The sequence below is a fragment of the Oncorhynchus clarkii genome, chromosome 17 (genome assembly GCF_045791955.1).
Source record: "Oncorhynchus clarkii lewisi isolate Uvic-CL-2024 chromosome 17, UVic_Ocla_1.0, whole genome shotgun sequence".
Classification (NCBI taxonomy): Eukaryota; Metazoa; Chordata; class Actinopteri; order Salmoniformes; family Salmonidae; genus Oncorhynchus; species Oncorhynchus clarkii.
In genome coordinates this window covers 54648202-54675786 of record NC_092163.1, presented here as the reverse complement: position 1 = coordinate 54675786, position 27585 = coordinate 54648202, and the positions used below count along the sequence as shown (strand labels likewise).

Here is a 27585-nt window from a genome sequence, read left to right as displayed (position 1 = left end):
TTAAGTGTAAAACTGATCTTCCATGTTTCCTGCCACCATGTCTTCTATCTCCTCCAGCAGCTCCAGGACATCATCCCTGCCAAGGTTTTTGAAGACATGATAACTGTTCTCACACTTCTCAACAAGCCGCTGAAGGGCCTCCACCTCACACTCAATGTACTGCTCAATGGTTGCATCTCCCAGCCACTCTCCATTAGTGAACAGCACTATAGTGTTGTTCACTCCAGACTGTCTTGCCAAGAAGTTACATGTGCTCCTCTACTGCCATTCTTAATTCCTCAGTGAACGTATAGTCCATCTTTAGGACCAGGAAGAAAACATGGGTTGCTGGGAACACAGTGACACAGTGCACACTATTTCCTGTTTATCCAACTCTTGCACAGGAGCTTTCTTCAGAAATTCCCTCCACCAGGCTGGTGTGTCGACCACAGTGACCTGTCTCCCCGCCACTCTTCTATGTTTCTTTACACACTGATCAGTCAATGGTGGGAATGGATCACACCTTGTGTCAAAGATGGTGTCTCCTTCTGAAGTCTTCCCAGCTTCTCTGTACAACAGTAGCACAATCCTGAACTCTAAGTGTTGAGGGGAATCACATAAAGAGAGAACAACATAATGGTATATTTAATATACAGTATGATCATATAAAGATAATACTGTATTTGCCACAAAGACAGCTTTAGCATGGACAGAGGCATTGAGGGCTTCCACCATTTAGGTCGGGATTCATTTCAAGGCACATTATAGCGCAGTGCACTGTAATACTTTACATACACCAAAAATACAAAGTTTCTATGTGATGTGCCTTTTGGTGAGACTACAGTACAATTAGTGTATATAATTGAGCTCATGCACATGCCAATTCATCAGACGGACACACTTCCTCTCCCAGACCCCCCCAGCACACACACACACCTCACTCCCCTTCTTGGCTTCCATGGCAACCCCCACAGAACCTTCCCCCAGTAGAATACTTCCACCACGAGAATCACACCTGTTGGCATTCTCACAAACAATCGCAACATTGTTTCAATAATATATAGAACGTATCTCGCAGCTCTGGTATATAAAGCTTTTTTGGGGCCTAGCTCACAATTCATTCTGTGGCAACACAATGACCAAACGATATTCTGTATGTGAGGCTCTTGATCATATCTTTGATCATGACACTGATGAGGAAGAAAGAGGCCAGGAAACTGACAGTGAAGATTCATTAGAGGAGGAAGTGTCAGAAGTTGAAGACAACACAGAATATGATCGATGTGGAACAATCCAGTGAGGAGGAAGAGGGCCCTGCTGAGGTTGTTGTTACATTCCGATCAAAGAATGGGAATTTGTCCTGGTCTTCATCCCTACCTGAGAGGAGAGGTCAGCTGTCGGCTGGAAATGTTATCAGGATGACCCCAGGGCTAACGCGATACACCATATCCCGGGTAATGACATAAAATCCTGCCGCTATTTAAACATTTGAAATGGTTTCAAAACAAATGTCCTTGATAAACTTTGACACAAATTAGTCTGTGACAAATAGCACAATATGTTTCATCTGTGTATTTGTTATAGTTGAAAACAAGTTGTATGAGCTCAAGTCAATGAGGCCTACAGGCCATAACTAGCAAATAGAAGTTGAAAACGTTTAATGTTCACAAGAACTTAAGTTGATAAAAAGATCTAACACAATATTAGGTGATAATATATGTATTATTATGGATTTATAATCAGCTATAAGGGGGCGCTCATTTTGGACCGGGAACACAGAATTAATTAACATGAAGCGAACACAACAGGAGGGTTAAGTACCTATCTAACTTTGCAAATTTTGCCCGTGGTGCCGTAATTGCTAAGTGTAAAGCCATGGGTGGTCTACATTTTCAATGTTTTACTAAACTGTTTGATTCATTGGTGCTACGTATCATTACTTATGCTGCAGCAGTATGGGGGCACAGAATTGATTATTGTGTTAATTCTGTTTTTAACCGTGCCTGCAGATTTTATCATGGATTTGATACATTTATGCCAAAGCGATGTGGGCTGGAAAACTCTTTTGGCATAACCCATGGCTATGTATTTTATATAATTGACAGAGATTATGCGGCATGCCAAATGAACATTTATGTAAGCTCGTATTTTTATGGGCTAGTGATGTTGCAATTGCAACAATAACAAAAAATATACCATGTCAAGTCTTTTATTTTTGCTCCATTTATATAACTCACCTCACTGACAGTGTTTTCAAGAAATTACCGAAATGTTTTCGAATCAGCACTTTCAATGAGTGAAGAACTTAAATGGCAACTGATAAACAAACACGAAAGTAACAAACTACACACACACTGCTTATTTGCACATTTTAGATGTGGAGTGGCCCCTCTTGTTATTGAGATTGGTCGATACACAAACACTCCCCTAGATAAACATTTCTGTTATTTTTTATGCCTACCACAGTGCATTGATTTTAATTTGAGACTTTAATTCGAGACCTTTCAATGACCTGAGGATTTTTCTCTCTTCCTTCACCTTTTTCAGTCTCTGTTTTGCAGCCTGTTTTGCAGACTTTTCCATTCTGTCTTCTTTACAACTACTCTACCCATTTCAAAATGTTTACCATCTTTGTCTGTCACCATGTTGTCTATTTTCCACAGAAGCCCTGGCACCCGTTGAAAGTTGAAGACGTGATACCTGTTCCCACATTTCTCAACCAGTCACTGGAGGGCCTCCCCTTCACTCAGAAGTACTCCTCGATGCCTGCCTTTCCCAGACATTCTCCATTGATGAACAGCACTATAGTGTGACTCCAGACGTTATCACTGAGAAGCTCAATGTGATCCTCCACTGCTCTTCTACGTTCCTCTGTAAATGAGTGGAATGCCTTTATGACCAGGAGGATTGCATGGGGTCCTGGAGGACACAAAGATGCACTCGCTTTTATCTGCTTTTTAACCAGCACAGACGTTTTTTCTTCAGGACAGGAATTCCACCAGCCTGGCGTATCAACCACAGTGACCTTCCACCCTTCTACTTTCCCTTGTTTCTTCACACACAGTATAGCTCTCTTCAGTAAGGAATAGCTCCATTTTAATCTGGCCAGGATGGTGTTCCCTACTGCATTCTTTCCACTAAACCTGCACCCCAGCAGCACAATCCTTATGTGACGGTGAAGAGGACGATCTAAAATGGAGAGGGAAGGAGAGTCAAAAAGAAAATGACATGGATTAGCTGTCTTGTGTCAGGCCTAGTAAATGGATTGATCGACTCCACATCAAAATCAACTTAGCTTTTATTAAAGTAGACTCTGGGATCTGGGTCATTTCAATTCTTGATATTTACCCATTAGGCACTTACCCACTGGATCAGGCCAACACATGCTAGTGTCAGAGAAGTTTGTAAGTCAAAAGATGCAATAAGCAATTCCATTATTTACCATAACGCCTGCAAGTGCGAGGAATATTCAGACAGAAGGCAATGGCAGGTTCTTATAGAAGTAATGGCTATTTGAGTCCATTGTGATTCTGTGTGTCTGGCTCTGCACACCTGCACCCGTCTAGCTTTCTTTTCTGAAAGGCTGGCTGGACTAGCACGAGAGAGTTAAACAGATTCAGCTGCTGACAGTGTGTAAGTGTTGTGCTTTTTCTCCAAGTTGCAAAGCAAGCAGAGCAGCAACTGGCTATTCTTTAGTTGAGCAGCCTGGTCTCATGGACTAAATGTAACATATTAAACATAAATCCGGGAAACTCATTTGGTATGGTTTCATAAGACACATGGTCACTTCATGCAAAAACAAAAGCTTTTTAGCAACTTTTGAACTATTTACAACTTCAATTTGTGTATTGCAAATTCTAAAATATTACATTCAAAATTACAGATTCTAATAGAAATGAAAAATTAGGAAATGCAAAATACAATTTCTGACGAAACCACCAGATGGTGACAAGTGTCCCAGCAGGGTTAGAAAGCCAGGGAAGACCAGTCTACAGAGCAAGGGTGATATTAACAATATCAGTGAATGATCTTAAAGCTACATTCTGGGGTCTGGGAATAATGGTCAATTCAATTATTGAACCTTTGATTCTATTATTGGATAATATATTGTATAAATGTACACCAAGACAATTCTTTGTCATACCTCATCTTAGGAGGATCAGATGGGGACAGGGGTTCTCAGCAGGTTCAGGCAGCCAGTCTGTGATGGAGCTGAGGTGAATTTTTGCAGATAAAACACTTTATTCTCTCTGTGCAGCAAACACTGGACAAGCCAGAGGCTTCACAGATTGAAACTATTTTAAGGCAGTCTGATCCAAAGTTGATTTCCAAACTGTATCGAGGGTTGATGGAGGCTTTTCCAGATAGAAGCTATAGATGATGATGAATGGATACAGATATGTTTGAATGTCCAGTCATGTTCATATCATCTCAGACATCAATAGAAGGTTCTATATGCCAGTGAAACTGAATAACATGCACTCAGAAATGTAATTTCTCTGCTGGAGGTGTAAAACACAAAAGGGGACATGTTTTTATGTTATGGCCTTGTGAAGAAGGTTGGCTGAATTCTGGCAAAAAAGTATGTTGCTTTATATTAACATGTCTACAGATTCTCCCTTCTCACTGTTTTTGTTTGCTTGGAAATGTTGATACTGGAAAATGTGTAACCAAGCATTTATAGCGTCTAAGAAATGCATTGCCATTAATTAGAAGGTTGGTTATCCTCCCACAATGTCACAATGGACGGTAGAAATGTCAAGTTATGTATCACTAGATTTGATCTATTACAAGATTAAGGGTATACTGGGCAACTTTCATAAGGTCTGGATGATTTATATGAAATACAGTACGATTAGTCTGTACTGAAAACATGCCCATGTCAGAGGAGATATCTATTTAGGCAATTGCTAGCGCCCTGGGTGTCTGCTGTCCTGTGGGTTGTCACTCTGGCCTTGGCCTAACACACCCGCAACCAATAATGAATGTTTCACTAAGATCCTAAAGCTGAGTGGGGTGTTTTGGGTTGGGGCGCTACAGGGTGGTGGACCCCTAAGGACAGAACGGGGTGACCCAGCTATATTGTGTGAAGTAAAAAGAGCTCTACAGTACTATTAGGCCTATGAGATGAATTACGTGGACGATGTGCTGTTTCTGTGTGTTAAGTGCAAAACTTTAAAAGTGCAACTTCAATGGAAATGTCTATTCTATTATCTAAACTTTTATGATTGTACTAGGTTTCCTATGGAAGATACTGTATACACTCCAATAAGTGCTCACATCATCTATAAATGCTTTACCAACATGTATAACTGTGAGTGGCAGACATATGAACACTTATAAATACGTTATCATCATTTAAAACTGCTCAAAGGGATACATTATTTTAAAGGAGCAGACATATGAACACTTATAAATACATTATCATCATTTAAAACTGCTCAAAAGGATACATTATTTTAAAGGAGCAGACCTATTAACATGTATTAATACGTTACCAATATTTATAACTGGCAAAAAATTGCTTAAATTCAACTCTAAATACACAGACCATTATCAAATGAGTTAACATTTATAACTTCTGAATATACACCTTAAAATGCATTTACATTAACATTTTAGTCGACGCTCTTATCCAGAGCGACTTACAGGAGCAATTACACTTAAGTGCCTTGCTCAAAGCCACACTGGCAGGTTTTACACTAGTTGGCTCAAACCTACATTTGCAAAAATAAGTCCTCCATCCATATTGGAAATTTAAATGCATCTGTCCAGGGGTGCAAATTTGGTTTTCGAAGTGGGGGGGACATAACGGTGAATGTACACTAGACAGCGATAAATTGCCGCGTGCCGCTTAGTCCGCCCATTGCGACTCGCTTCTGGGCGTGCTGGCAGCATATAGCAGCATGTTCGATTGTGCATCAAGAATTCAGCATATCAAGTTTCAAGTGGTGTTTACAGTATGTATTAATTTGTGATGCTATCCTTGATATGATCCTGTTATTGTCACATCTGCACATGAACATATGCATCTGCCCATGCATCTATCAATCCAATGTTATCTTGATTTGTTATCAGGGATATTATACTTTAGTAATCCACAATGACCTGGTGATGTAAAAGTCTAATAACTACATTGTTCTCCATATTCCTACAGATACCTTGTAACTGGAGATTCCTTCAAAACGATTGCCTACAGTTAACGTGTAGGGCACTGCAAGGTTGGGTGACCAGGGCCATCTGGGACTGCCTCCTGGAGGAATTCAGGTGTGTGAATAACTTCATGAGGATGGACACAAGAGGATCTGTAGCTCACCATCATGTGCCAGAGGAGAAGTCTGCTGTTCTGCAGGATGTTTCAAGGGTGGGGTCTAACCACGCAGCAAGAGAGGCAATCCGTGTGCAGGAGCTCTTCACCTCCCACTTCTTCGAAGAGGGTGCTGTTCCCTGGCAACACCATAGACTATACTATGCACAACCAAAGTCTCTTTTTAGAGCCATTCACATTGCAATAAGAGTATTCTTCCATTTACTTAGCTATGTCAACTGCAGTTATTCAATTCCCAGTTTCTCTCCCTTTGATTCCTACTTCTCAGGTGAGGGTGCTGTTTAGGTAAGGGTGTGATGTCTGTATAAAAACAAAACAGGCTATTTTAACCTGTTGAGTGTCGGGGGCAGTATTTTGATGTTTGGTTGAAAAACGTACCCAAATGAAACTGCCTATTTCTCAGGTCCAGAATCTAGAATATGCATATAATTGTCAGATTAGGATAGAAAACACTCTGAAGCTTCCAAAACTGTCAAAATATTGTCTGTGAGTATAACAGAACTGATATTCTGTTATACTTCCAACCCGGAAGTGCTGTTTTTCCTGAAAGCTCTCTGTTCCATTGCCTGCCTTCGCTCCATTTAAAGGGATATCAACCAGATTCATTTTCCTATGGCTTCCACATGTTGTGAACAGTCTTTAGACATAGTTTCAGGCTTTTATTTTGAAAAATGAGCGAGAAAGATCACATCGCGTCATTGGATGGCTGGGTTCCAGCAGCGTTTTGCACGTGCAACAGCTTGGAGCAGACATTTTCTCTCTCCTATTGAAGAAGCTACAGTCAGGTTGAAATATTATCGATTATATATTGTAAAAAAAACCTGAGGATTGATTATAAGAAACGTTTGACATGTTTCTATGAACTTTACGGATACGATTTGGAATTTTCGTCTGCCCGGTCGTGACCACTCGAGCCTGTGGATTTCTGAACATAACACGCCAAGCAAATGGAGGTATTTTGGATATAAAAATAATCTTTATGGAACAAAAGGAACATTTATTGTGTAACTGGGAGTCTCGTGAGTGCAAATATCCGAAGATCATCAAAGGTAAGTGATTCATTTTATTGCTTTTCTGACTTCCGTGACCAATCTACTTGGCAGCTAGCTGTTTATAATGTTTTGTCTGCTGAGAGAGATGTCCTTACATAAACGCTTGGTATGCTTTCGCTGAAAAGCTTTTTTGAAATCTGACATGCCAGGTGGATTAACAACAAGCTAAGCTGTGTTTTCCTATATTGCACTTGTGATTTCATTAAAATTAAATATTTTTAGTAATTTAATTTGAATTTGGCACTCTGCAAATCAGCGGATGTTGACGAAAATGATCCCGCTAACGGAATGGGTGCATCAAAAAGTTAAATCACCCACATTGAAAAAATGTAGAACAATTAGACACCCAATAACCCACACCTACACACTCATATATCAATATGATTGACGGATTGTGTTGCGCAGGCTCAGGTGTATAACTGTGGCTCCTTCCACCTTCAAAGAATCGGCAAGAGGGCCAACCATGGAGAATAGTAAGACACTTCATTATTTCTATAACTAAATTGTTTGTCTTTGTGTGTCCGTTCATGTTTTTCAGCATAAAGTACTCTGCAGCCACTTAGTGTGGTGTGGACACCAGATGAGGCCACACACACAGATTCCTGTTGAACAGTGTGTCTTTAACTACCTTATTTTCTCCATAACAGTCTCTCTCCTCTTCTCCCTTAATCCTCTAGGTTATTTCAGCTGTGTCGGGGAACCCCTCCAGCATCTGAACTGGCTACATAGAGGGCACAGCATGATCAGAGGTGAGAGGTCACTTGGTCAGATCAACAGGAAGTATTATTAAGGAGATGCTTTGCATTGAAATACAGATAAAAATGCAGTAGTCCCAGAGTTAATGATCCCAGGTCAGTTTTGCATGTCACCTCCTGATGATTATGATGACCAACAATGTTAGAATAAAAAATCCATCTGTCTCTCGTCTGTAGGTATGTTTTGATGAGTGGGAGGATGCCAACCCCCAGTCCCATCATCACCACCTCACCCGCTCTTAAGATAACCTTCGGGCCGACTAGAGACACGTGTAATTGTGATGAACTGAGAGAATATTTGGGTAGCACTGATTCATTAATCAACTAATTAATTCATTAATAATTCATTAATGCTGCCTTCCCTGCTCCTAAGTTCTTACCTCTTTCCCTTTGTCTTTCACACCTCTCGCTTCCTCTTTCTTCCTCTGTTTTTATAATCCATAACAGATGTGCATTGAAGTACAGATTGAACTTGTATTTAAAATATTACAAGTATATTTATAATGCATGTATTTATAATACTTGGATAATTAACTTATTTCAATAAAGCATTTCACATTATCTACTGGGTGAAATTAAGTCCCTCATTTAATGAAATACTACACCTATCCTGTGTTTATCAGATCAATGTAGATGAAGGGCATTAGATATTGAGATGAGCTGGTTTTAGAGTACTTACATGATGCATAGGAAGTGGAGTGTACTGTTTAAAAAATATATATTTCGGTATATATTAATTACAAATCAACCTTTAACTAGCGAAATCCTGTTTCTAGTCTATTAGTTATAATGTGTAACCATTGATGTCCCAGGACGAAGATTGGTAAACATTGTTTTAGTGTATAATTGTAAATGTACAGGCTACAATGTGGGGATCTCATGAATGGTAATGGTAATTACATGTACAGTGGGGCAAAAAAGTATTTAGTCAGCCACCAATTGTGCAAGTTCTCCCACTTAAAAAGATGAGAGTGGCCTGTAATTTTCATCATAGGTACACTTCAACTATGACAGACAAAACGAGAAAAATCCTGAAAATCACGTTGTAGGATTTTTAATGAATTTATTTGTAAATTATGGTGGAAAATAAGTATTTGGTCAATAACAAAAGTTTATCTCAATACTTTGTTACATACCCTTTGTTGGCAATGACAGAGGTCAAACGTTTTCTGTAAGTCTTCACAAGGTTTTCACACACTGTTGCTGGTATTTTGGCCCATTCCTCCATGCAGATCTCCTCTATAGCAGTGATGTTTTGGGGCTGTTGCTGGGCAACACGGACTTTCAACTCCCTCCAAAGATTTTCTATGGGGTTGAGATCTGGAGACTGGCTAGGCCACTCCAGGACCTTGAAATCCAGTGTGCAAAAACAGTGCAATTACCACATTCGGACACTTTGGAGAGGTTGAAAGGGCACTTGAATGTACCCTGGATACCCCACTAAGCTGAAGCATTGGCGTTTACCCAATGCAACTCTTCAGGTTTCAGGGAAGGTTAGCCCTACTCATTATGCATTACTGGTTACTGAACTACCTCAGTTACAATTCCCCATCCTTTGACCTCCTCTTCCTCCTCCTCACAGAGACCAATCTGAGCCACGGCACAAATATGACTGGCAGGATTTGAAAAAAGGGTATTTTTCATGTCAGAAGAGCACATTAGTCCGCTAAGCCAAAGCCTGTAGCCAATGCAACTCTTCAGGCAAGGAGACTGTATGTTGTGCTCTGTGTAACCAACGCATAATAGATGTTGAATTGACGTCTGTGCCCAGTGAGAATTTTCTATTTTAATTTTATCTTTGCAATTTTATTGTGGCATGATATGAAAATATAAATGGATTCATCATTTTTACATTCTTATTTAACATTTAAGCATTTCATTTTCAAAGGGGCATGTAATCCACCTAATCCCTAACCAATAGGCAAGTTCAAACCAGCTACATCTGCCTGTCTCTTGTGGCACTGGGTAAAGTTTCATCAAATTTGAATTTTTGTGACACTGAATGCAGTAGTTGTTAGAGAAACAGCTTCTTAAAGACAAACTGAAATCAAAATCAGGAATGGGCAATGATTTAAATAGCTTCAGTAGGTTGTTGTTATAACTCATTGCTATTTAAGTTGTTGTTTCAAATTTAAAGGGGGGGGGGGGGCCTGAACATCCTCATTTTCCCTAATTTTTCAGCCTGGTCATGACTGAAGCCAAACGAGAGTAGTCTTGGAGGGGGGTTCATGTGTGTGTCCCTTGTGTGTTTGCACATGGCAAGAGTTTGTACATTCACTCTGACAAAACAGTACACAGTTACAGTCACTCAACCTTCTACGTGACCTGAAACAGTCTAACCAGGTCTTGTGTCTTGAAGTCAATAAATTACACAATGTAAATGGGACAATATTTTCATGTTGCACATCTTTTAGTTGTCTCATTAAATGCTTTCAATATTGTATATGAATTTCTACAATTTATAATTGGTTAGAGGTTTTTAAGTCAATGTAATTTGGAGCTATTGACATCTAAAAATATTGTCCCATGTATATTGTGTAATTTACTGATGATTCCTAACTATCCCCATAGGGATATAAACTGTCCAACCAAATTGACCGTGGGCATTACAATCAGGCCGAGTGCAGCTGCGCTGTGAGTTGATGGTTACTTGGGTGCTGCCAGCTGTGGGCAGGATTTAAATAAACCGAGCAACCCAAGGAAAACAGTTAAGGTTCCCTTCATTCCTTTCATCTCGCCAATCTCCGTTTTGGATGAGACTGACTTTATTACCCAAATTATCCTATTTGCACTTTGTAGTACATTTTTGACACAAGCATCTATATTCCTCACTCATATCGATGTCATATAGGCTGTTCTCAAAAAGATACGTTGCTTTTTAGTGGTAGTTGCTCTTTAAAGTACATTTTGAGATATTACCATAAAAACATATGATGATAGACATGCACCCTCTGTTTTCGTGTTTGTTAATGCAATTTTCCAAATATTATTAATGAGCATAAGCAATAACACTCAATGTAGCTGCATGCCGCAATGCAGGTTCCTAGTCATAGACAGGCAGACATACTGTAATGGTTTTCTTCATCTGAACGAGAGGCGGACCAAAGCGCAGCGTGGTTGTTTTGATTCATGTTTTAATAAATCACTTCACATGAACAAACTAACAAAAACAAGAAATGTGAAAACGCAAAACAGTCCTATCTGGTGCAAACACAGAGACAGGAACAATCACCCACAAACACACAGTGAAACCCAGGCTACCTAAGTATGATTCTCAATCAGAGACAACTAATGACACCTGCCTCTGATTGAGAACCATACTATGCCGAAACATAGAAATACCCAAATCATAGAAAAACAAACATAGACTGCCCACCCAACTCACGCCCTGGCCATACTAAATAATGACAAAACAAAAGGAAATAAAGGTCAGAACGTGACAGTACCCCCCCCCCCCCAAAGGTGCGGACTCCGGCCGCAAAACCTTGACCTATAGGGGAGGGTCTGGGTGGGCGTCTGTCCGCGGTGGCGGCTCTGGCGCGGGACGCGGACCCCACTTCACCATTGGCTGACTGGCGGCACCTGGCTTACTGGCGGCCCCTGGCTGACTGGCGGCACTGGCGGCCCCTGGCTGACTGGCGGCACTGGCGGCCCCTGGCTGACTGGCGGCACTGGCGGCCCCTGGCTGACTGGCGGCACTGGCGGCCCCTGGCTGACTGGCGGCACTGGCGGCCCCTGGCTGACTGGCGGCCCAGGCGGCCGGCCCCCTGCTGACTGGCGGCACTGGCGGCCCCTGGCTGACTGGCGGCACTAGCGGCTCCTGGCAGACGGGCGGCACTGGCGGCCCCTGGCTGACTGGCGGCACTGGCGGCTCCTGGCAGACAGGCGGCACTGGCGGCGCTGGGCAGACGGGCGGCACTGGCGGCGCTGGAGAGGAGGAAGGCTCTGGTAGCGCCGGAGAGGCGGGAGACTCCGGCAGCGCTGGAGAGGAGGGAGCCCCTGTAAGGATGGGCCGGAGAGACAGCCTGGTACGGGGGGCTGCCACCGGAGGGCTGGTGCGTGGAGGTGGCGACGGATAGACCGGGCCGTGCAGGCGCACTGGAGCTCTTGAGCACCGAGCCTGCCCAACCTTACCCGGTTGAATGGTCCCGGTCGCCCTGCCAGTGCGGCGAGGTGGAATAGTCCGCACTGGGCTATGCAGGCGAACCGGGGACACCGTGCGCAAGGTTGGTGCCATGTAAGCCGGCCCAAGGAGACGCACTGGCGGCCAGATGCGTAGAGCCGGCTTCATGGCATTTGGCTCGACGCTCAATCTAGCCCGGCCGATACGCGGAGCTGGAATATACCGCACCGGGCTATGCACCCGCACTGGGGACACCGTGCGCACCACTGCATAACACGGTGCCTGCCCGGTCTCTCTAGCCCCCCGGTAAGCACAGGGAGTTTGCACAGGTCTCCTACCTGGCATAGCCATACTCCCTGTTAGCCCCCCGCCCAATAAATTTTTGGGGCTGACTCTCGGGCTTCCATCCGCTCTGCCGTGCTAGTTCCTCATAATGCCGCCTCTCTGCTTTTGCTGCCTCCAGCTCGGCCTTGGGGCGGCAATATTCTCCTGGCTCTGCCCAGGGTCCTTTCCCGTCTAGAATCTCCTCCCACATCCATTTCTCCAAGTAGTGCAGCCTCTCCCACTGCTGCTGCTGCTGCTCCTGCTGCTGCTGCCTCTGTTGCTTCTCCTGCTGCTGCTTTTTCCGTTGCCCGTTACCACGCCGCTTGGTCCTGTTGTGGTGGGTGATTCTGTCACGGTCGTCCTCCTCTTCATCTGAAGAGGAGAGGCGAAAAGGATCAGAGGACCAATATGCGGCGTGGGTGATTGTCTATGTTAGTGGCTTGTGTCAGCACAGGTCTCATTTTGTAGCTTCACGGTCGAATTTGGTTTATTGTTTTTGTTACTCTTTTGTATAGTGTTCAGTCTTTCTTTATTAAAGATCTACCATGGACACTTACCACGCCGCATATTGGTCCTCTGATCCTTCTCGCCTCGACGACCGTGACACATACAGGTAGCTAGTCAGACAAAGGTCATTAGTATTAAGATATTTTCACAGAAAAACCTTTATAATCATGATTTTCTTGCTGCTGATAGACACATAGACAAAGACACACACAAAGCAAGCCATCTAAACTCAATTACCAGTTTCAAATTCATAGAGCAAGGTGAGGTGGGTCCAAGATAGGCATAAAGACTGACAGACAGACAATTTTAGCATGATGAGCAATGAGAAAGACATTTGCAAAAACCTCACCATGTAGTTTTATTTATTTTGATTCATTTTCACCTTTATTTAACCAGGTAGGCTAGTTGAGAACAAATTCTAATTTACAACTGCGACCTGGCCAAGATAAAGCAAAGCAGTGCGACACAAACAACAACACAGAGTTACACATGGAATAAACAAACATACAGTCAATAACACAATAGAGAAAAAAGTATATATACAGCGTGTGCAAATGAGGTAAGATAAGGGATGTAAGGCAATAAATAGGCCATAGGGTGAAATAATTACAATTTAGCAATTAAACACTGGAGTGATAGACGTGCAGAAGATGAATGTGCAAGTAGAGACACACTGGGGTGCAAAGGAGCAAAACAATAATAATTACAGTATGGGGATGAGGTAGTTGGATGGGCTATTTACAGATGTACAGGTGCAGTGATCTGTGAGCTGCTCTGACAGCTGGAGTTTAAAGTTAGTGAGGGAGATATGGGTATCCAGCTTCAGTGATTTTTGCAATTCGATCCAGTCATCGGCAGCAGAGAACTGGAAGGAAAGGCGGGCAAAGAAGGAATTGGCTTTGGGGGTGACCAGTGAAATACACCTGCTGGAGCGCGTGCTAGGTGTGGGTGCTGCTGAGATAAGGCGGGGCTTTACCTAGCAGAGACTTATAGAGATGACTTGGAGCCAGTGGGTTTGGCGACGAATATGAAGCGTGGGCCAGCCAACGAGAGCATACAGGTCGCAGTGCTGGGTAATATATGGGGCTTTGGTGACAAAACAGATGGCACTGTGATAGACTGCATCCCATTTGCTGAGTAGAGTTTTGGAGGATATTTTGTAAATGGCAAGGGTAACATTCCAGAGGGACATCAGGGACTGTAACGTTCTTTGCTTCATGGAAACATGGCTCACTCGAGAGACGCTATCGGAGTCGCTGCAGCCAGCTGGTTTCTCCACGCATCGCGCCGACAGAAACAAACATCTTTCTGGTAAGAAGAGGGGCGGGGGCGTATGCTTTATGGTTAACGAGACGTTAACGAAACCTTGGATCATTGCTATTCTAACTTCCGCGATGCATATAAGGCGCTCCCCTGCCCTCCTTTCGGAAAAGCTGACCACGACTCCATTTTGTTGCTCCCTGCCTACAGACAGAAGCTAAAACAAGAAGCTCCCACGCTGAGGTCTGTTCAACGCTGGTCCGACCAATCTGATGCCACGCTCCAAGACTGCTTCCATCACGTGGACTGGGATATGTTTCGTATTGCGTCAAACAACAACATTGACGAATACGCTGATTCGGTGAGCGAGTTCATTAGAACGTGCGTTGAAGATGTCGTTCCCATAGCAACGATTAAAACATTCCCAAACCAGAAACCGTGGATTGATGGCAGCATTTGCGTGAAACTGAAAGCGCGAACCACTGCTTTTAATCAGGGCAAGGTGACCGGAAACATGACCGAATACAAACAGTGTAGCTATTCCCTCCGCAAGGCAATCAAACAAGCTAAGCGTCAGTATAGAGACAAAGTAGAATCAAAGAGGTAGAGGGTCTATCAATCGCAATGCCTCAACGGCAGCTGGGTTTTGGACTGGTGGCCTTCCTAAGACACAACATCCAAACTTCTACAGAGGTGTGCTATGTGGCAGGGCATCTACAGAGAGCGCCACTCAACTCGCCATCACTCATTCATATATATTTATGTACATATTCTTTATCCCTTTACACTTGTGTGTATAAGGTAGTAGTTTTGGAATTGTTAGCTAGATTACTCGTTGGTTATTACTGCATTGTCGGAACTAGAAGCACAAGCATTTCGCTACACTCGGATTACAAAAGTTTGGGTCTAGAAAACCAGCCCAGTCACGGACCAGGATGCCTTGCTCCCAGGCAGACTAAATAACTTTTTTGCGGGGATGGAAATTTCAGGGGTTTTGGTGGCCTTCCTAAGCCAGGATTCAGACCCGGCTAGGACATCCGGGTTGGCAGAGTGTGCTAAAGCAGTGAATACAACAAACTTAGGGAGGAGGCTTCTAATGGTAACTTGCATGAAACCAAGTCAACAAATGAGAGCGCCTGGGGAATGGGAGTGGAGCTAGGCACTGCAGGGCCTGGATTAACCTCTACATCACCAGAGGAGCAGAGGAGGAGTAGGATAAGGCTACGGCTAAGGGCTATAAGAACTGGTCGTCTAGTACTTTCGGAACAGAGAGTAAAAGGAGCAGGCTTCTGGGTGCGGTAGAATAGATTCAATGCATAATGCACAGACAAAAGTATGGTAGGATGTGAATAAAGTTAAGGTAAACATAGGCATTGAGTGACGATGAGAGAGGTATTTTCTCTAGAGACATCAATTAAACCAGGAGAGGTCACCGCATGTGTGGGAGGTGGGACAAGAGGGTTAGCTGAGGCATATTGAGCAGGGCTGGAAGCTCTACAGTGAAATAAGACAATAATCACTAACCAAAACAGCAATGGACAAGGCATATTGACATTAGGGAGAGTCATGCATAGCTGAGTGACCATAGGGTCCAATGAGTAGCTGGACGGGCTGGAGACACGGCGATTCAGACAGCTAGGGCCGGGATAGCAGGCTAGCAGAAGTGCCTTAGAGGGACGTTGCGACGGAAGAAGACTATTGTAGCCCCCTTTGTGTGGTTACGTCGGCAGACCAGTCGTGATGGATCAGCAAGGGTCCGTGTAGTAAGAGGGTCCAGGCCAATTGGCAAAATAGATACAGTAGCCCAAGAAATTGACTGACAGACCACTTCAGCTAACAGCCCTCTATGCTCTAGACAGCTAGCGGGCCACGACTAGCAGGATGGCAGATGGGCATTCAGGGGACGTCGAAGGAGGCTGTTGAAAAACCATCTCGGGCGGATTACGTCAGTAGTCCAGTCGTAATGGATCGGCGGGGCTCTGCAATAAAAGGAGTCCAGGCCAATTGGCAAAATAGGTATTGTAGCACAAGGAGTGGCTGATGGACCTCTTCAGCTAGCTGTGAGATGGGCCTAGCATAGACTAGCTCCAGACTAATTGGTGCTTGCTTCGGAACAGAGACGTTAGCCAGGAGAAGCCAATCAGATAGCAGCTTGCTAGCTGCGATAATCCAGGTGAAGAGGTTTGCGGTAGGAATCTGGTGATATGGAGAAAAAGGAGTCCGATAAGCTCTGGGTTGAATCACCCTATGCAGACTGGCAGGAGTTGTCCGGGCTAAAGCTTAGCTGATGACTGCTAACAGTGGCTAGCTGACTACTGGCTTGGGGGTTCCGGTTCTAAATGAAAGAAAACAGCAGATCCATACCACATTGGGTGAGGCGGGTTGCAGGAGAGTATGTTGAAGTTGGGGTTAAGAAAAATATTTAACAAAGATATATGCAAAGAAAAAATATATAAAAAGATTTACATAAAGATATATACACGGAACACGACAAGACGAATACAAAAGACACCTGACCAGTAAGGGCTTGAGTTATTGGCTCTTCACAAGCAGAATAATACATCTGTAGCTTTTAACAGCAATGAAACTAGGTGTTGGCTTATGATCAGGCTGAAAGAGAAATCCCTCTTGTACATGTAACAATTCACAACACTTTATGTGCATGCAAAGATGATGAAGATAACTAGCCAAAGATAGGACAGAAGGGGCTTTTACAATGGGAATGATAACTAACCAAAGATAGGACAGAAGGGGCTTTTACAATGGGAATGATAACTAACCAAAGATAGGACAGAAGGGGATTTTACAATGGAAATGATAACTAACCAAAGATAGGACAGAAAGGGCTTTTAGAATGGGAATGATAACTAACTAAAGATAGGACAGAATGGGTTTTACAATGGGAATGATAACTAACCAAAGAATTTTACACTGGGAATGATAACTAACCCAAGATAGGACAGAAGGGGCTTTTACAATGGGAATGATAACTAACCAAAGATAGGACAGAAGGGGATTTTACAATGGGAATGTTAACTAACCAAAGATAGGACAGAAGGGGCTTTTACAATGGGAATGATAACTAACCAAAGATAGGACAGAAGGGGATTTTACAATGGGAATGTTAACTAACCAAAGATAGGCAGAAGGGGCTTTTACAATGGGAATGATAATTAACCAAAGATAGGGCAGAAGGGGATTTTACAATGGGAATGATAACTAACCAAAGATAGGACAGAAGGGGCATTTACAATGGGAATGATAACTAACCAAAGATAGGACAGAAGGGGCTTTTACAATGGGAATGATAACTAACCAAAGATAGGACAGAAGGGGATTTTACAATGGGAATGTTAACTAACCAAAGATAGGACAGAAGGGGCTTTTACAATGGGAATGATAATTAACCAAAGATAGGACAGAAGGGGCTTTTACAATGGGAATGATAACTAACCAAAGATAGGACAGGAGGGGGTTTTACAATGGGAATGATAACTAACCAAAGATAGGACAGAAGGGGCTTTTACAATGGGAATGATAACTAACCAAAGATAGGACAGAAGGGGCTTTTACAATGGGAATGATAACTAACCAAAGATAGGACAGAAGGGGCTTTTACAATGGGAATGTTTTACGTAGCAATTATTATTTTGCAAACTGCATAGGGACTACAGTAATAAACACTGTACTGGCCACATCTCCAGTGAATCAGACTTGTGGTTCATGAAGAAGATTATTTTGAAATCCAACATGGCAGAAAATCTAATGTGGCGGACCTAATGGGTCCTGGAGGCAAATGTGTTCCTTATGATGATAAACACTGATTTTCCAAGTGTCGTGGTTGTACTGTACATCAAACAGGGCGGCGAGGCTGAGCGTTAGACTTTGAATGCTTATTACAGAACAGTTTTTTGTCTCACCCTAACTCTAGAAGGGAGTGCGGGACAAATGGCTTAGCAACCATGTGAAATTTATCAATTCATAAAAGCTCTTTAGATGAATTATTATTTGAAATATTGTCCACAATAATGTAATAACTATATTAAATTGTTTTAGTGTCACGTTCACTGTCTTCAAACTCCCTGTCATAGATGAGCCAGGGCACAGCGTGCATATAAGTCCACATCTTTTAATAAAGTGAAACTTCATTTATTGAAACACAAAAAAAACAAGTAAACAGAAACCAAACGTGACGCAACCGTGGCGCAGAAACACACACAGAAAATAAATAATTACCCACAACATTAAGTGGGGAAAAGGCTGCCTAAGTATGATTCTCAATCAGAGACAACGATAGACAGCTGCCTCTGAATGGGAACCACACATGGCCAAAAACAAAGAAATAGAAAACATAGAATGCCCACCCAAACCACACCCTGACCTAACCAAATAGAGAAATAAAACGTCTCTCTAAGGTCAGGGCATGACATTTAGCTTTAAGATAATGTTCATAGTGAACAAATACTGTTTTTAGTTCATCTTTAAATTAATGGCAAGTTTTTCTGAATTAGCTCGCAAACTAAACCAACAAGAATTTGGGCTAATAATGTAGTCAGCAAACCAACACAGAACAGGACAAACAAAAATGCACACAACCATTCCCTCATTCACTCAACAGATTTTAGATCTTAAAATAGATTTACACACAGGCTACCGGGACTCTGAGATACCAACTTTGAGACATTGAAAGTATACACTGAGTGTATGAAACATTAGGAACACCTGCTCTTTCCATGACAGACTGACCTGGTGAAAGCTATGATCCCTTATTGATGCCATTTGTCAAATTCACTTCAATCAGTGTAGACAAAGAGGATAAAGAAGGATTTGTAAGCATTGAGACAATTGAGACATGGATTGCGTATGTGTGCCATTCAGAGGGTGAATGGGAAAGACAAAAAATGTAAGTGCCTTTAAATGGAGTATGGTAGTAGGTGCCAGGCACAACAATTTGTGTCAAGAACTGCAATGCTTTTACTGTTTTTTACACTCAACAGTTTCTTGTTTGTATCAAGAATGGTCCACCATTCAAAGGACATCTCAACCATCTTGAAATAACTGTGGGAAGCACTGGAGTCAACATCGGCCAGCATCCCTGTGGAACGCTTTCGCCACCTTGCAGAGTCATTGTGAATAAGAATTTGTTCATAACTGACTTGCATAGTTAATAAAGGTTAAATAAAATAAATAATAACCATTTTACATAACCATTTTACATTTCAACTTCAATTGAGTAGGGATGTCCCAAGGATCCCGGATAGCACTGACCAATTCGTGACTGAGATGAGCCAACAGCCTTTCAACATCCAAGGCCTGAGCCATGGAACAAATTCAAATAGAGGGGGCAAACTTATGTCTTTGCACCTCCACATTTTTAACCCCAAATTATAGTTTCACTTATATTTTAGCTTGTCTGTATAAAAAAAATATATGTCACTGTTTTATAAATGGTTTATTTGCTTGAAATGATTGCATTTTGCAACCCCACTCCCCTGTCAGCCCAAGATGAATGCTTTTGGCCACTACATGCTCTGCTGTTTTGATTGGAGCAGCTAAAAACCACAAGTGTCTATTCTTTAATGAAAAAGCACCCGCGGCTGTATGACATCACATCCGGATGTGATTGGGAGTTAAACAAATCTATCTGGTTCTTCATATATTAAGAGAAGCTGGGTTGGAGGAGGAGCTGGGTTGGAGAGGCCTATGCTGCCACCTATTGTAGTAACAGCTGAGGAGTAGGCATCCTGATAAATAAGAATACACCCTTTTGCATTATATCCCAGCTTACAGTTCAAGAAGGTTGTTTTCTCATTTAGAATTGTACCTTACATGGGCAAAAATATACATTGATTTAATTTTATAAACCCCCAGGGACAAACCTGGCCTTCTTAGATAGAATTCGAGCTACTGTATATTAGATCAATCCCAGACAGGAAGTATTATTTTAGCAGGTGTCCTAAATCAAGTGTTCATCAAGTTAGACAGACATAGCAATAAAAAACAAAAATTCAACGAACCTCCAAAGAGGCTGAAAGATTTAATCTCTACAAATATTTTACAGGACAGATGGGGATTATTATTCCCAACTACAAAATACTACTCCTTCTTCTCTCAAAGAAAAACTGTTCAAGAATTGACTACATTTTTATTTCCAAAAATGCACTCAACAATATACTGGGTTCTAAAATCCATGATATAGTGATATAGGATCAGTCTCCTTTATCATGCTTAATAACACCAATAGAAAATACACTTAGTGACAGAATATGGGGAATAAACATCTTCAAGACACGAAATTAAATATGTAAACAAAAATATTAAAACCTTTCTCATTACAAATGTAGACATAGAGGACAGAGAAAAGCCGACCCCAGACATAATTTGGCATGCTTTTAAGGTGTACATTAGGGGACGGATAATCTAATACTCTAGAATCTGAGATAATTATTTATTTTTCTTAAATCTGAACTTAAATCTCAATTTTTGCCTAAAATCATACCCAAATCTAATTGACTGTAGCTCAGGACCTGAAGCAGAGTTGCAAAGAAAAAGCCACATCTCAGACTGACCAATAAAAATAAAAGATTAAGTTGGGCAAAAGAACACAGACACTGGACAGAGGAACTCTGCCTAGAAGGCCAGCATCCCGGAGTCGCCTCTTCACTGTTGACATTGAGACTGGTCTTTTGCGGGTACTCTTTAATGAAGCTGCCAGCTGAGGACTTGTGTTTCTCAAACTAGACACTCTAATGTACTTGTCCTTTTGCTCAGTTGAGCACCGGGGCCTCCCACTCCTCTTTCCATTCTGGTTAAAGCCAGTTTGTGCTGTTCTGTGAAGGGAGTAGTACACAGCGCTGTATGAGATCTTCAGTTTTTTGGCAAATGCTTTCATGGAATAGCCTTAATTTCTCAGAACAAGAATAGACTGACGAGTTTCAGAAGAAAGTTATTTGTTTCATTATGAGCCTGTAATCGAACCCACAAATGCTGATGCTCCAGATACTCAACTACTCTAAAGAAGGCCAGTTTTATTGATTCTTTAATCAGAACAACAGTTATCAGCTGTGCTAACATAATTGCAAAAGGGTTTTCTAATGATCAATTAGCCTTTTAAAATTATAAAGTTTGATTAGCTAACACAACTTGCCATTGGAACACAGGAGTGATAGTTGCTGATAATGGGCCTCTGTACGCCTATGTAGATATTCCATAAAACATTTCCAGCTACAATAGTCATTTACAACATTAACAATGTCTACACTGTATTTCTGATCAATTTTATGTTATTTTAATGGACAAACATGTGCTTTTCTTTCAAAAACAAGGACATTTGGCAGTGACCCCAAACTTTTGAACAGTAGTGTACATTGTCAAGTATTTCACACGTATTATTCAGATACTGACTGTTATCACTTGGTGGTCTATAGCGACTTCCCACAAGAATGGGCTTTAGGTGAGGTAGGTGAACCTGTAGCCATATTACTTCAACAGTTTTAACATGAGATCCTTTCTAAGCTTTACAGGAATGTTTCTCTGAATATAGACTGCAACATTGCCCCTATTGGTATTTAACCATGTATTGCTACCACTGTATCATCAAAGGTATTATCTAAGTGAGTTTCAGAGATAATCAGAATATGAATGTCACCGGTTACTATGTCACAGGTTATCGATTTCATGAACCTTGTTTCTTCCTCATCAATCTACACACAATACCACATAACAACAAAGCAAAAACAGGCTTTAGATTTTTTTTAAAACAAACAGAAATATCACTTTTACATAAGCATTCAGAGCCTTTACTCAGTACTTTGTTGATGCACCTTTGGCAGCGATTACAGCCTCGAGCTTCTTGGATATGACGCTACAAGTTTGGCACCCCTGTATTTGGGGAGTTTCTCCCATTGTTCTCTGCAGATCCATTCAAGCTCTGTCAGGTTGGATGGGGAGCATCGCTGCCCAGCTATTTTCAGGTCCCTCCAGAGATGATCAATGGAAACAGGATGCACCTGAGCTCAATTTCGAGTCTAATAGCGAAGGGTCTGAATACTTATGTAAATAAGTTATTTATGTTTAAACATTTTTATACATTTGCTAAAATTAAATAAAACTGTTTTTGCTTTGTCATTATGGAGTATTGTGTGTAGATTGCTGAGGATTATTTATTTTTCAATACATTTTAGAACAAGGCTGTAATGTAACAAAATGTGGACAAAGTCAAGGGGTCTGAATACTTTCCGAAGACACAGTAAACACAAACACAGTGCATCAACAAGTTCATTTGCTCCTCCTCATGAAATATCATCGCTTTCTTCCCAGTTTCTCCATGTCATAGCCTGGGTGAGGGGCTTGGGTGGGCAAGCCCATTGCACACACCAGCACATACAGTACACACACACAATGTGGGCATAGAGGATTGTATCACCCCATGTCCCTGCTCTGTTTCCCCTTCCACTCTTACTCTGTTCACCCTTTCTTTTTCTATCTTCTGTCCCTGCTCTGTTTCCCCTTCCACTCTTACTCTGTTCACCCTTTCTTTTTCTATCTTCTCTTCTAGTTTTCTAAACAGGTCTCATACCTTCTTCTTCATCTGGCTACATTCACCTAATTTCTCTATGTTCATAAAGAAAGATATGCAGGCGTCTCCTGATAGGTGCACAACAGATCTCCTCCCATTTGTTTTTCCTACACCTGCATGGATTTGTCTCTATTGTTGTTCCATACAAACCAGACCTGACTACACCATTCATACATATATAAGGCAAGATACCTGCACCCACATTTCTCAACAAGCCCTTGGAGGGCCTCCCCTTCACTCTCAATGTACTGCTTAATAGTTTTGTCTCCCAGCCACTTAGAAAAAGTGAATAGCACTATGGTGTGACTCACAGTAAGACGACACCGAAGAGGATGGCTGACGGTTTATATGCTCCTTACCAACTGTGCTATTTTGTTCGTTTTTTGTGTTGTTTGTAACTTTCCCAAAAACAGGCCCAGGCTGACTTCTGAGAATCCAGAGGCGAGCAAGTAATTTCCCACTGCCATCCGTAGTGCATTGACGACGTCGTCCTCAGAGTGACAATACGTACATATCCCAACCAGAAGCCATGGATAACAGGCAACATCCGCATCAAACTAAAGGCTAAGGCTGCCGCTTTTAAGGAGTGGGACACTAATCCGGACGCTTATAAGAAGCTGTGCCCTCAGATGAACCATCAAACAAGCAAAGTGTCAATACAGGATTAAGATTGAATTCTACTACACCGGCTCCGACGCTTATCAGGTGTGACAGGGCATGAAACTATTACGGACTACAAAGGGAAACTCAGACGCAAGATGCCCAGTGACGCGAGCCTACCAGACGAGCTAAATGCCTTTTATGCTCACTTCGAGGCAACCAACACTGAAGCATGCACGAGAGCACCAGCTGTTCTGGATGACTGTGTGATAACCCTCTCGGTAACCGATGTGAGCAAGACCTTTAAACAGGTCAAAATTCACAAAGCCACGGGGACAGACAGATTACCAGGGCATGCGAGGACGAACTGGCAAGTGTCTTCACTGACATTTTCAACCTCTCCCTGACCGAGTCTGTAATACCTACATGTTTCAAGCAGACCACCATATCCCATGTGCCCAAGGAAGTGAAGGTAACCTGCCTAAATGATTACCGCCCCGTAGCACTCACGTCAGTAGCCATAAAGTTCTTTGAAAGGCTGGTCATGGCTCACATCAACAGCATCCTTCTGGATACCAGAGCCCTTGTGTTGTCTTAAGGGTTAAAAATGACCCGCCACTATGTTAAACAGCAGAGAAAACCCCCTAAATGATATTTAATTCAACTTGAAATTTGTTGACTTTTCCTAGAGTGACCCCAACATTAGAAAAAGTGAAACATTGCCTCTGTTCATATTTCCATGAAAGCTGTATACCACCAGGGTACAAAGATTGTCTTAGGGTCATTTTTGACCTGGCAGTTATACAATCATTTACACACCACAAAAACCACAAAGACACACACACACACACATACAATGAAAAATTGAGATTATGTGTGCTACTGATTGAACTCAGCCAGCAGCTCCTGAAGAGGAAGATCACCATAGTTGTCACAGTTAGAAACAACAAGCCTGAGCTCCCTCCTGCACTTCTCGCAACAAGGGGGAGAGAGGCCTTCTCATCAAAGCCTTCACCCCCACCACCACTCTAGTTTCTTACCTCCCAAAGAGGAACAAGAATGTGGTCCTCCTAAGCACTGCACAAAGCGGCTGAGTTCAGTGATCGTGAGGTCAGGAAGCCAGCCATCATCCTTGACCACATCCTCAACAAAGGGGGCATAGACAACCTGTAGAAGGTGATTGGAACTTACAGCTGCAAGAGGATGATTGCCCGCTGGCCCCTGGCCCTGGTCATCTTCCATAACATCATTGATGTGTCCTCATACAATTCCTTTGTGATATGGAACAAGATCAACCCTACCTGGATGCCTGATAAGCAGAACAAGAGGAGGGTGTTCCTGGAGCAGCTGGGAAAGGCACTTGTAATCCCACACATTCAAAGAAGGGAGCGCCTCCCCCGCACAGCAGCCTCTGCAGCGCGTGTGAAAGCTGTTCAGAGGGCTGAATCTTGTCCTGATTCACCAGAGGCTGCAGCTGGTGCAGGCAAGAGGAGGAGATGCCAATTCTGTCCCCCTAAGAAGAACTGTAAAACAAATACTCTGTGCTGCACATATGAGAAATACACCTGCAAAGTCCATGTACACACACTTGCATACTGTCCTACATGTGCTAATTAGAGTTGATTGATTTATGTTCTTCATGTTTTTGTTTTGTATCTATTATCTTATTTTATTCTTATTTATTGTTGTTATTTATAAGACTAGTATTTTGTAGTTGAGTTCCTCATTGTACAGTATTTAAGAATATATCACTATGTTGCCAAAAAAGTTCAAGACTGTTATTGTTTCCCTTCAACAAAATGTCTTCAAAACTACTTTCTGCACATTTCTGCTACTTACTAAGGCTATACAAGTGATAACTCTTACTAAAAAAAATGTGTTTACACCTATGCAGTACCTTTAGTAATAATAATAAACCTCTACTTTAGTAAAGCAAACAATTATGACAGGTGTATTGTAATAAAAAGAGTGGTGTCCACTGATTAAATGCAGTCTTTCTGCATGGTGAACAGGGAAAACCCAAATATTTACAAAGTTTGTGATGAATGACATGTTCTTTCTTCATGCAAAAGAGATGTGGGGGTTAAAATCCATTTAAGCTGCTTTATTTTAGGGTTTTAGTGAAGGCGGGTTATTTTTTAACCTTAGGACAAGGGGAGTATACAAAATGTTAAGACTACACAAGGGCTAGACTCACTCCAATTCGCATACCGCCCCAACAGATCCACAGATGACGCAATCTCAATCGCACTCCACACTGCCCTTTCCCACCTGGGCAAAAGGAACACCTATGTGAGAATGCATTGACTACAGGTCAGCGTTCAACACCATAGTGCCTATGAAGCTCATCACTAAGCTAAGGACCCTGGGACTAAACACCTCCCTCTGCAACTGGATCCTGGACTTCCTGACGGGCCACCCCCAGGTGGTAAGGGTAGGCAACAACACATCTGTCATTTGAATCCTCAAAACTGGGGCCCCTCAGAGGTGTGTGCTTAGTCCCCTCTTGTACTCCCTGTTCACCCACGACTGCATTGCCAAACACGACTCCAACACCATCATTAAGTTTGCTGACGACAACAATGAGACAGCCTATAGGGAGGAGGCCAGAGAACTCTCAGTGCCGTGCCAGGACAACAACCTCTCCCTCAATGTGAGCAAGACAAAAGAGCTGATCGTGGACTACAGGAAAAGGCGGGCCGAACATGCCCCCATTAAGATTGATGGGGCTGTAGTGGAGCAGGTTGAGAGTTTCAAGTTCCTTGGTGTCCACATCATCAATGAACTATCATGGTCCAAACACACCAGGACAGTCATGAAGAGGACACGACAAAACCTTTTCCCCCTCAGGAGACCGAAAAGATTTGGCATGAGTGCCCAGATCCTCAAAAAGTTCTACAGCTACACCATCGAGAGCATCCTGACCGGTTGCATCACCACCTGGTATGGCAACTGCTCAGCATCTGACCGTAAGGCACTAGGTGCTCCTCTACTGGTCTTCTGCTTACCTCTTTAAATTAAGTATCTGTATCTATGACAAAGAGGAGTGCATGGGGTCCCAGAGGACACAGTGACACACTGTGCACAATCTCCTTTTGAACCAGCTCGATGGTGTTTTCTATAGGGCTGTATCGCCACTAGCCTGGTGCATCAACCACAGTGACCTGCCCCCTAACACATTCTCTTGTCCCTTAACAAACTGGGCAGTTCTCTACAGTATTGAGTAGTGAAATTGAATGCTTCACGGGATGCTGTTTCCTACAGCACTCTTCCTACAATACCTGGAGCCTAGAACCACAATACTCTCTGAGAGATGAGGAATATCACCTAAACAAGGGAGGGAGTTGACCAAAATGAACATTAGTTTTAGATTGTTGGACTTCAAATCAACTTCAATCAATTTGTCATATGCGCCGAATACAACAAGTGTAGACTTTAAACGTGAAATGCTTACCAAAATATTTACCAAGTAGACAAAAATAAAAAGTAATAATAAAAAGTAAGACAATAAGAATAACAAGGCTATATACAGGTGGCACCGGTACCGAGTCAAATTGTCCGGTGGCGATTTTCTTAATTGTTCAGCAGTCTTATGGCTTGGGAGTAGAAGCTGTTGAGGAGCCTTTTGGTCCTAGACTTGGTGCTCTGCTACTGCTTGCCGTGCGGGAGCAGAGAAACCAGTCTATAACTTGCAAACCAGTATCAGTCAGATAAATATCTGATTCAATAAAATAAAACATATTTTTGACATCTCACCGTCTGATCTGGTTTGCATCCTCTTCCACCACTCATTTGATCTTTTGTTTTCTTCCTACTTTTTCTCTTCAACTTCCTGTAAAATCGTTCTGTCGATTTCATAATGTTGGCCTCTGTTTCTTTCCACCATCTTCTTTATCTTCTTGAGCAGCTTTGTGACTTGAGTGCCATTACCGCTTTTCTGATTGTTGAAGACCTGACACCTTTTCCCATTTTTCTTTTAGAGCCACTAAAGAGCCTCCCCTTTACTGTCAACGTACTGCTCAATGGATGTCAGCTCGTCTCCTTTAGTGTACAGCACTATTGTGTGACACCAGACTCGC

General features: G+C 42.4%; 1 pseudogene; it reads right to left on the bottom strand.

The window, feature by feature from the left end:
- Window positions 1-27298, bottom strand: LOC139369461 (uncharacterized; annotated as a pseudogene).
- Window positions 27299-27585: the final 287 nt, after the last annotated feature.